This window comes from Bos javanicus, chromosome 14 (assembly GCF_032452875.1).
Source record: "Bos javanicus breed banteng chromosome 14, ARS-OSU_banteng_1.0, whole genome shotgun sequence".
NCBI lineage: Eukaryota > Metazoa > Chordata > Mammalia > Artiodactyla > Bovidae > Bos > Bos javanicus.
Genome location: NC_083881.1, coordinates 60049870 through 60061627, shown reverse-complemented (window position 1 = coordinate 60061627; position 11758 = coordinate 60049870). Strand labels below are relative to the sequence as shown.

At 41.1% G+C, this 11758-nt stretch overlaps 1 non-coding gene across 1 annotated transcript; it reads left to right on the top strand.

Annotated features, from left to right (window-relative positions):
• The first annotated feature begins 5572 nt into the window (after positions 1-5572).
• LOC133260829 (U6atac minor spliceosomal RNA) lies at positions 5573-5698 on the top strand. Its single transcript, XR_009740975.1, has one exon. It is a non-coding gene; the product is annotated as a U6atac minor spliceosomal RNA (small nuclear RNA).
• The last annotated feature ends 6060 nt before the right edge of the window (positions 5699-11758 follow it).

Below are 11758 nucleotides of genomic sequence, written 5' to 3'. Positions count from 1 at the left end.
CAGAACAACATTTTCATCTAGAGATTGATGTATTTCTTCCATTTCATCAGCAGCTGGCACTGTTTTTTTCTTTGAACATTGGGGCTTATAAGGCTAAAAGACATTGAAAGGTGTGGTCATAAGGATTCCCACAGCTGCTGGACATTGATCATTCCCTGTCCTCCAGTAATGGTGAATTCTGCCGAGTTCCTCTTCTCTGGGGTCCTGCTGCCCTGCATGGCTGTCTGTGTGATGGGCTCAGGTGGGTGCCATGATGGAAGTGGTCTGCTCTGTTTACAGGAGCTTCCATTAGAAAAGTTGCCATTTCCCAAGGAATTCTTTTCCTGTAATAATGATCCTTTGCTAGGGGAGTGAGTGACACCCTCCATTCAGGCTCCTAATGCCTTTTCCTAATACAGGCAGAAAGGAAAAGATGGACTCCAAATTATAAAGCTCCTCATGCCAACCTCAGGTTGTCCAATAGTAGATTTTTTCTTCTAGGAATTCACTACCTCTGAAAAAAGGCCCAGTTTTACAGGAACTGATAGCTCTCCAACACTTTCTGAGCAGTTTCTAGTGGAAGAGCTACCCGAATATAATGGGTGGCCTTTCCAGGAGTTTTCCTTGCCCTTTCTTTATTGGACAAGCCCTGCTCTTACCACTGGGAACACCAGTTACTCTTTCCCCAGTCTTCCTTACAATTAGCATATAGGCAAGTAACTCAATATTGACCCATGGAACCTGAAGAAATGTCTGATAAGGGTTTGGAAAAAAGGTTTTTCTTCCTAGAAATGGGAAGCATCCCTTTTCTGTTTTCTGAATGTGATTTGTCAACATATGACCTCTGGAACCATTGCAGCCTTTTTGAGGTCATGAGGGGAGGCATCAATGTCACATTTTAGGTGTCAAAACACAAAGAAGAGCTCCAAGTTCATGAGTTGTTGCACCCAACTTTGAACTTCCTTGCCTTGACTTACTTGTTATAGCGAAAGAAAGTGAAAGTGAAAGTTAAGTCGCTCAGTCGTATCCAACTCTTTGTAACCCCGTGGACTGTAGCCCACCAGGCTTCTCTGTCCGTGGGATTCTCCAGGCAAGAATACTGGAGTGGGTTGCCATTTCCTTCTCCAGGGGATCTTCCTGACCCAGGGATCAAACCCAGGTCTCCTGCATTGCAGGCAGAAGCTTTAATAGTAATAATAGTAACCTTGGGCTTCCCAAGTGGTTCAGTGGTAAGAATCCACCTGCCACCGCAGGAGATGCAGGTTTGAGCCATAGGTCAGGAAGGTCTCCTGGAGGAGGAAATGGCAACCCATTCCAGTATTCTTGCTTGGAAGATTCCATGGACAGAAGAGCCTGGCAGGCTGCAGTCTGTGGGGTCACAAAGATTTGGACATGACTGAGTGACAAGCGTGCACAATAGTAACTGTTATTGTTATTCCTGGCAATAAAGACAATTAATACTTCTACAGAGCCTATTATGTACCATACATATTTAATTATTATGTAACATTATAAATATCTATATTGTTTAAACTATAACTTTTAGTTGAGTGCTCTATTATTTGCAGATGAAAACACCCTAACCAACATGCTTGCCACCCTGTTCCTTGCTCTCTCAAAGCCTTAGAGGTCTTCAAGAGGCTTCTTTAAAAAACAGACTTGAGCCTATGCCATCTAAAATATATACTCCTCCCATCATGGATTGAATCTTCTTTTCCCAGGATCCTTCAAAGAAATCTCTTCTCCTGAGAAGAAGCTTCCTGAAGTCCACAGCTAAAGGGTCCTGGGAAACCAGGTGTGAACTGTCCATATCTTTATTTTCAGCCCGGTGAGTTACACAGACAATAGAAAATAGTACACACAGTTCCTAGAGGACCACGCTCTCATAAAAACATCTGAAAATGAAGACTTGGAGTGAGAATGGGTGAAATATTTCTAAGATTCCTCTATTGGTCTCATTCCCTTCCCTTCACATTTCAAAAAGTCAATCAGGTTATTCTAAGGGCTCAGGAGGCCCTGAGGAGCTGTAATTAGGCCACTGCAGTGAATATTTACCTGGACATGTCTGCCCATAGCAATCATTTTCCTGGTTCACACATTCCACTTGACAATATTTTATATAATAAAATAAACACCATCACCAAAGAGCTCTATAAGCTATAAAATATTATACAGAATTAACTTATGATGATGACAAAGATTTATTCATTACCTGCTCTCAATATTACTGACTCAGGGTCCTAGGAATATATTTATATTTTAGCCTGTTTTATTACCTTATTCAACTATCAATATAACCTGATTTTGTACCAAATATATTGACTGTGTCAGAACTGGTTGTGTTTTCTTTCATGGCTATTGAATTATGTCTTACATTTTTATTGATAGTTATGACCAATGTTGGTCAGCATTTTACAATTTACAGTTGGTTTTTCCTGTATGTTGGGGTTTCCCTGATGGTTCAACAGGTAAAGAATCTGCCTGCAATGCAGAAGACTTGGGTTTGGTCTCTAGGTCAGGAAGATCCCCTGGAGAAGGAAATGGCAACCCACTCCAGTATTCTTGCCTAAAAAATCCAATGGACAGAGGAGCCTGGTGGGTTACAGTCTAAAGTGTCTCAAAGAGTCAGACACGACTGAGCGTGCTGTCACTGAACTCTCAAAGTCATAACTCATTGGAGCTTCATAACAATCTTATTTGAAAATAAGAGTATGGAGGCTCAGATTTGTTCAAGATGACTCAGGAAAAAGCCAGAAAAGGAGCAGGTTCTCCTGAAGGCAAGGAAAGTCCTTTCTTCTGGGAGGTGTTGACACTCCTCAGGATCACCTGTGGTTTTAAGATGGAAAAGGGACCACAGGGGCAAGAGATTGGAGTTCAGTAAGGAAGGATGACATGTCAACAACAAGCTAGGTAGATCTTTCAGCGCTGGATGGGCCATGGGGGATATTTGATGAATTGGTGATACCCTGAATTACAGAGCTTCCCCTGTAGCTCAGTCAGTAAAGAATCCATCTGCCATGCAGGAGTCTGCCTGCAATGCAATAGACCCAGGTTTGATTCCTGGGTTGGGAAGACCCCCTGAAGAAAGAAATGGTAAGCCACTCTAGTATTCTTGCCTGGGAAATCCCATGGACAGAGGAGCCTGGCAGGCTACAGTCCATGGGGTCTCAAGAGTCGGACATGACTTAGCAACTAAACCACCATGAATGACCACGTGGTTAATTTTTCATGGCTCACAGGCAAGTTATCAGGGCAAGTTACTCACCTCAGTTTCCTCATCAGTAAAACAGAATTCCCAATAGCATCCACCTCAAAACATTGTTGGTTTACATAAGTCAGAACATTGCTTACCTAATAAGTGCTTTATAAACTTCTGCTAGTTTGGGTTCTATCCTGTGGGAACACTTAGTGTGGTTGAGGAGAGAGATAGGGCCATTCAGCTACTTTTGTCTTCCTACAGACCCTTCCCATCTCTCTATCCTTGTAAAAGTCCAGGATAACATGTAGATTACATAGCCTGTGTGTCAATGTCCTCAGGGATCACCAAACCTTGATGGTAAGCACCCTGGTAATAAAGTGAAGCTTGAACTTAAATGAAAACTGTAATATTCAGCTCTGCTCACTGTTTAAGGAGTTCCTTTAAAGGGCTTAATAAAGAGGATCAGCAAGATCCCTGGGTATTAAACATGTCTTCCAAAGCAATATTTTAATGAGGTTAAGTATAATACAGCAAGCCCTTGGATTAATCTTCCCTTAAACTACCCATGAGCTCAAGATGCAGAGAAAAATATCCTCAGAAAATTGCCGGGACTTTTATTGAACCCATGTGTCAAATGCAAGAAAATTACAGGTGCTTGACTCCTAACCCCCATCAGGGCTGGTGTGGTCTCTCCTTAAAATCCTGAGATAAAAAATGAATATCACAGAGGGAACTTGACAATATTGCTTCTTTGTTGCTCCTTTGAAAGGCTCGGAAGCAACGATCTCAGGCTGGGTTTCTCCTGGGGGCTGGTGGGCCAGTTGTGCCCATTGAGATATTTCCCAGTGCTGGGGATGGAGAGTTTCTTTGCTCAAGCCCTCACGGTGTGTCTCCCTGCAAAGATTGTCTTTCCTCTGAGAGCTCCCAGTTTATTTTTAACAACTGGTGCCAAGACCTAGCATTGTTTGCCTGCATCAGAGTGTGGGCAGAGAGGACACATGCAGGAAATTTCAGAGCATGGGGGCCACTTGTCTGGGGTTAGTCATGAGGAAGTGGCTGCCGCCTCCTCTGGCAGTCTTTTATAACTGAGCTGTTTTAGGTTCTCTGTCCTTATGTATACAGTTTAATTTTGAGTGCTTTAGTTTAATTTTGGCCTTCGAATGCCTTTATAAATTATAGCATCTTGTGATGATTGTTTTTCTTTTTTGGAAAGGAAAGGATTAGTACACAAATCTCTGAAATGAAAGAGAGGAAGGGAGAATAAAGGATGAGGATAAAGAGGAAGAGGAAGCTGCCAGGGAGGGAAGAGAGGCAGCTATTCTCTTCCATTTCTCCTTTATCTTGGACATTGAGACAGACACAAATGACCTCAGTGCACCTCAAAGGGCAGATGGAGTAAGATGACTTCTGTGGGGTTTGATTTGATAAGTTGGACATGGATTGTCCGATTTCCCCACATTCTCTCCACTTTTTGCTTTGATTTATTCCTTTCAGTTAAGCACTGCCTTTCTCTAAGATGCTCCTTAAAAGGCAAATCCTCTGAGAAGGCTAATCATGAAGTTTTAAACTCTTGACAAGAATGAATTCATAGATTAGTGGTTCCCAAATCCAGCTGATCATCCCAAGCCCCGAGGGTACTTGTTAAGCATACAGATTTCAGGGCCTTACCCCAGACTTGTGGAGGAGTCAGAAGGTCTAATAACATGAATCTGCATCTGTATTTATAAAAAACAAAACAAAACTTTTTAGGTGTTTCAATGATTTGGGAATTTCTTACAGACTCCCAGACATGCCTCCACGTCTAATTTGTCATCCTAGAAAGAAAGGAAGGGCACAATAGTAGAACTGTACTGGGTCCTTCTAGAATGAAGATTCTAGAAAGAGGGTTCAAGTTCTCAAGTGTTAGTTGCTCAGTCGTGTCTGACTCTTTGCCACCTCATGGACTGTAGCCTGCCATGCTCCTCTGTCCATGGAATTCTCCAGGCAAGAATATTGGAGTGGGTTGCCATTCCCTTCTCCAGGGGATCTTCCCAACCCAGGGACTGAACTCAGGTCTCCTGCATTGCAGGTGGATTCTTTACCATCTGAACCACCAAGGAAACCCAGAAAGGGTAAAGAAGGTAACTTTTTTAAAGACAGTGGAGAATTGCTACCTAACACTTTTGCTCTAAATTGGCTGTGCCAGTGGGAATGTACCTTCATCCAAAGTCATCTTTATCAATACAGTTTCATAAAGCCATTGCAGAAAGCTTTGTTATCCTTCTGGCACTTCAAATATTGAAGCCAGTCAACAAGTTGATACTGATCTGGCCTTGATATTTTACTGGTTTAAATAAAGAACCAGTCCATGTCAAGAAAAAGAGAGCTTAATTAATCAATTAAAAGAACATGTGCATGTTGTATGAAAGGAGAAAAGGTGAGAACTTCCTTTGACAAAGTTGGAAGAGGCTCTCGGGCTTGACAACACGCATGTGGTTAAGGCATTGCCACGTACTTTGTGGTAGCTAACCACTGTTTTTTTGATTTGAGAGACTAGCATTGAAACATATACATTACCATATGTAAAACGGATAGTGGGAGTTTGATGTATCACGCAGGGCACCCAAAGGCGGTGCTCTGTGACAACCTGGAGGGATGGGGTGGGGAAAGATGTGAGAGGGGGTTTCAGGATGGAGGGAACACAAGTATGCCTATGGCCAATTCATATTGATGTATGGCAAAAACCATTACAATATTGTAATGCTTTTAAATTAAATTAAAATAAGCTAATTAATTAAAAAAAGAACGCATGCACATTCATTTATATTGGCAGGTTATTTCAGTTCACCTGTAGGTGTGATAATCACAGATGGAGGTCCTGGTGATGAAACATCATCATTTGGCTTCTGTTTCTTCCTTCCTTATTTCTTAAAATAAAACAGAAGCGTTTAGAGTCTATTCTTGGGACACACAGAGGTAATAATGGGAGTCTGTATTCTATTTTTAATAACTGAATAAAAAATCAAGATTAAACACTGTATATTTACTTCATAATAAAAGTTCATGAGCTAATAAAAAAATCATGTTTCTTTATTTTTTTGGTGATAAGTATTTCAGCTCACTCTTTTTTAGCACTGATTCACTCATGTTGAATTGAAATTATCATTTGGATTTATACTGTTGATAAATAGATAAATAGAAAAGAAACAAAATGAAAACACAAGGTCCATTTGTTCATTCATTTGGTTGTTTTATGTCATAGGGAGTTCAGATATCACTCCCAGAAGTGTTTAGATAGGATAAAAAATACCCCGAAACCTTCAGTAACACAAAAAGACCAGAGAAATATTTTATTTTGTAATTTAATTTTATTTTACTTTATTTTTAAAAAATTGTTTATTTATTTGGCTGTGTTTGGTCTTAGCTGAGGCACACTGGATTTTCATTGCGTCATCATGTGGGATCTCCTTGTTGCATTGACTCTGTAGTTGTGGAGCATAGGCTCAGTAGATGTGGCTTACAGGCTTAGTGAAGCCGCCCAGTTATGTCCCACTCTTGGCAACCCCACGGACTGTAGCTTACCAGGCTCCTCCCTCCATAGGATTTTCCAGGCAAGAGTACTGGAGTGGGTAGCCTTTCCCTTCTCCAGGGGATCTTCCTGACCCAGGGATCGAACCCAGGTCTTCTGCATTGCAGGCAGAGGCTTTACCATGTGAGCTACAGGCTTAGTTGCTCTGTGACATGTGGGATCTTAGTTTCCTGTCCAAGGATGGCACCCTGATTGCAAGGCAGATTCTTAACCACTGGACCTCCAAAGAAGTCCTGAGAAATATTTTATATAGGGCACTTTCCATGAGCTCACAAAAGAAAGTTCTGCCACATAGTAAGTCCTCTGTTTTTTTTTTTTTTGTGGGGCTCTATAGGAAGTAGATTCTGAGATGGAGATTTTTAAGCCAGAAGTCTATTGAAGGCAGTTCTTTGGGGTAATAAGGAAATCCTCAGCCAGTCCCACAGAGATGCTCGGGAACAGGGATGACCCATCAGAATGATGACAAATTCCAGAGAGGAACTCAATTGAGCCATCAGCCCCTCATACTCCAGGAGGTATCTAGAGGCACACCCAAGACAGACTCTGCTTTTGTGCCATCACCAACTCTCTATGTCCTGTGATATATGTGGGCACATGTTCCCCCCTCCCCCATATTCCTAGGACCTGTGTTGTCACATATAACATATCAAGCCTTTCCTTTTGACTTTGTGGTTGCTGAAGAGCATTAACAGAACACATTAAGCTACTTTACAATGCCAATTCTTCATGTATTTTCACAGGAGTTAGGTCTCTGAGTTGACTGCTCATGAATGCTCTCACCAGTAATAATATATTGGCCATAAAGAGAAGGATGGGGCAGGGGAGAAACTAACAGTTAAACATACCTACCATATGCCAGGTCTTGAACTAGACTCCAGAGCCAAATAATGAATTGAACATAGTAGGAATGCACAGGTTTACAAATTAGTAATTGCAACAAAATATTATGGGTACTCAAACAGAGTATGATTAAGTTTGATGGAGATGCAAGAATGAGCCTGGTGAATTTTCCATGAGAAGTATTCAGGGAAAGCTTTCTGTGAAATGTGAAATTTGAAATAAATCTTGAAAGATGACTAAATAGTGTCCAGGAAGTGGCACACATAAAGATGTTCCAGACAGAAGCAGGGTATGCAAAAGCCTGGGGTCCTGGACTTACTTGGGAAACGCCAATCATTTTGACATTGTTGAAGCTTAGGTTTGGGGGTGTGCCATGCTAAATGGCAAAGCTTGAGAAGTGGGAAGATCAGAGAGTCTTTGATTTCTTGTCAAGCTCTTTGCCAGTATCTTGAAGGCAAAAGGGAGCCTCTTAAAGATGTGTGTGTGCTTCCTCCTTAAAGAGAAGAGTGACATGATCATATTTACACTTTTGAGAATCCACTTTGACAATGCACAGTACTACTAGGCTAAGGCAAATTGTAAACTCTTTGAGGGACAAGCCCTTTAAGCCTTCATTTGATTTAAAGGTTGTGGGTAGTCAGGGAATAAAAGCCAAGAATGTGGTGCTTTAATGAGACACAGATGTAAAGAACAGACTTTTGGACTCTGTGGGAGAAGGTGAGGGTGGAATGATTTGAGAGAATAGCATTGATATGTATGATGATACAATAACAATGACATGATACATTATATGTATACATAATATACATATAACATGTATATTGTATATATAATATACATATAACATGTATATTACCGTATGCAAAATAGATGACCAGTGCAAGCTCAATGAGTGAAGCAGGGCACTCAAAGCTGGTGCTCTGGGACAACCCAGAGGGATGGGGTGGGGAAGGAGGTGGGAGGGGGGTTCAGGATGGGGGGGCACATGTGCACCCGTGGCTAATCCATGTCGATGTTTAGCAAAAACCAACACAATATTGTAAAGTATTAGTCTCCAATTAAAATAAATAAATCAAATTAAAAAAAAGAATGTGGTGTTTAAAATTGTTAACTTGTTTCATAGTTTTATTAAATAAAAGCAAATGTGAGGACTCATATTTATTGGCCCCATCCAACATTATAGTCTTTGTTAAAGTCAAATGAATCAATTCATCTTTGTCAGGACACTTCAAAAACTCATGCTGTTGCTTTCCTTTATCTATAAACAATCTAATAAAATGTAGAGAATTTGTTTAGAACAAGTTTGCCGAAGAAAGAAGTGTTCTTAGATATACTGAGGATGTAGATCAAAGATGCAGTCATATGTGCATCACTCCATCCATCCATCCATCCATCCATCCACCCATCCATCCATTCATCCATATCTATCCTGGCCCACTCCAGGCACTCTACAGGACACCAGGGCTGCAAAGAGGCACAAACTCAGCCTCTGTTCAAAGAGCTAAGAATCCAAGTTCAAAGAACGTATATAAAATAGATGATGGCAACATTATACGGTAATATAAATACTACTATAAAAATATATTTTCAAATAAAATAGACAATTATTTGACCACACTGATACATACCATTAAAAAATATGTACAAAGGAAATAATGATTGTACTTTATCCAAAAGAATCAACTGAAAACCATTCAAAATAAGAGTTCAACAAATTTGCTGCATATAATACAAGTCCTGAAAACCCAAGAACACTCATGTACAACTTTTGTGAGAGAAGATCCGCTACAGCCCTAAGCATCCATGCATATTCTTGGCGGATGTGCCAAGAACTCAAGGTCCTGGCCTGGCCATGCTTTATTCTGCCCAGCTCTCAGGCTTGGGTTTGCAGCAAGCTACTTTGAGGGAAGAGGTAACATCTCCACCCACAGAAAGAGCAGGCTTCCTTCTTCTTACTTTTCAAGTGAAGAGGATCCCAATCTCAGAGTTCTTCTATAAATTCTGCCCACTGTGTGTGCAGTCGTCCAGGCTGAGTCCTTCCCCTCATCCTTTAGGAAGATGGAGAAGTCACACAAGCAGGGTGCTGGCACACTGGCTACTGCTTCTATCATGAGGAGTAAAGTTCTTTTTCTGACCCAGGATTCTCGTGTCTTCTGCCAGCATTCATGAAACAGTGACAGATTGGCATATTGGCTTGTAATTAGTGTAGAATCTTGGACCTTGCGTGGTTCTTGACAATAACTATAATAGCTATTTAATACCATAAAAAAGAGATTGTCAGCACTAATAAACATACGGCAAAAAGAGATGATTTACAGAAAAAGTACTTCTGACTTATATGAAGTCACCTTATTATATGTATGTGTGTATGTATAAGCATATTATATATAAACATACCATAATGAAACATATATATTTGCCTTCTCTATTCATCTGTGATATTTCCTTTATTATAAATGTTTGTGTATCTGTATAGTATATATATATGTATTTGTACAATTTTTTGTATCTATATAGTATATACAAGGTCTTCCCAGGTGACGCTAAGTGGTAAAGAACCTTCCTGCCAATGCAGGAGACATAGGAGACGCAGGTTTGATCCACGGATCAGGAAGATCCCCTAGAGGAGGGCACAGAAACCCACTCCAGTATTCTTGCCTGGAGAATCCCATGGACAGAGGAGCCTGGTGGGCTACAGTCCATGAAGTCACAAAGAGTTAGACACGACTAAAGCGACTTAGCACAGCACAGCACAGTGTATACACATGTACTTGTACACACACGTATATACACACATTATATATATATATATATACACATGTGTATATATGGATACACATAAAAATATGTACCTACTTGTATGTTGAGTTCAGTTCAATTCAGTTCAGTCACTCAGTCGTGTCTGTCTCTTTGCGATCCCATGAATCACAGCACGCCAGGCCTCCCTGTCCATCACCAACTCCCAGAGTTCACTCAAACTCATGTCCATTCAGTTGGTGATGCCATCCAGCCATCTCATCCTCTGTCGTCCCCTTCTCCTCCTGCCCCCAATCCCTCCCAGCATCAGGGTCTTTTCCAATGAGTCAACTCTTCACACAAGGTGGCCAAAGTTTTGGAGTTTCAGCTTTAGCATCAGTCCTTCCAACGAACACCCAGGACTGATTCCTTTAGGATGGACTGGATGGATCTCCTTGCAGTCCAAGGGACTCTCAAGAGTCTTCTCCAACACCACAGTTCAAAAGCATCAATTCTTCAGCGCTCAGCCTTCTTCACAGTCCAACTCTCACATCCATACATGACCACAGGAAAAACCATAGCCTTGACTAGACGGACCTTTGTTGGCAAAGTAATGTCTTTGCTTTTGAATATGCTATCTAGGTTGGTCATAACTTTCCTTCCAAGGACTAAGCGTCTTTTAATTTCATGGCTGCACTCACCATCTACAGTGATTTTGGAGCCCAAAAACTAAAGTCTGACACTGTTTCCACTGTTTCCCCATCTATTTCCCATGAAGTGATGGGACCTTCGTTTTCTGAATGTTGAGCTTTAAGCCAACCTTTTCACTCTCCACTTTCACTTTCATCAAGAGGCTTTTTGGTTCCCCTTCACTTTCTGCCATAAGGGTGGTGTCATCTGCATATCTGAGGTTATTGATATTTCTCCCGGCAATCTTGATTCCAGCTTGTGTTTCTTCCAGTTTCTCATGATGAACTCTGCATATAAGTTAAATAAGCAGGGTGACAATATACAGCCTTCACATACTCCTTTTCCTATTTGGAACCAGTCCGTTGTTCCATGTCCAGTTCTAACTGTTGCTTCCCAACCTGCATACAGATTTCTCAAGAGGCAGGTCAGGTGGTCTGGTATTCCCATCTCTTTCAGAATTTTCCACAGTTTATTGTGACCTACACAGTCAAAGGCTTTGGCATAGTCAATAAAGCAGAAATAGATGTTTTTCTGGAATTCTCTTGCTTTTTCCATGATCCAGGGGATGTTGGCAATTTGATCTCTGGTTCCTCTGCCTTTTCTGAAACCAGCTTGAACATCAGGAAGTTCACAGTTCACGTATTGCTGAAGCCTAGCTTGGAGAATTTTGAGCATTACTTTACCAGCATGTGAGATGAGTGCAATTGTGTGGTAGTTTGAGCATTCTTTGGCATTGCCTTTCTTTG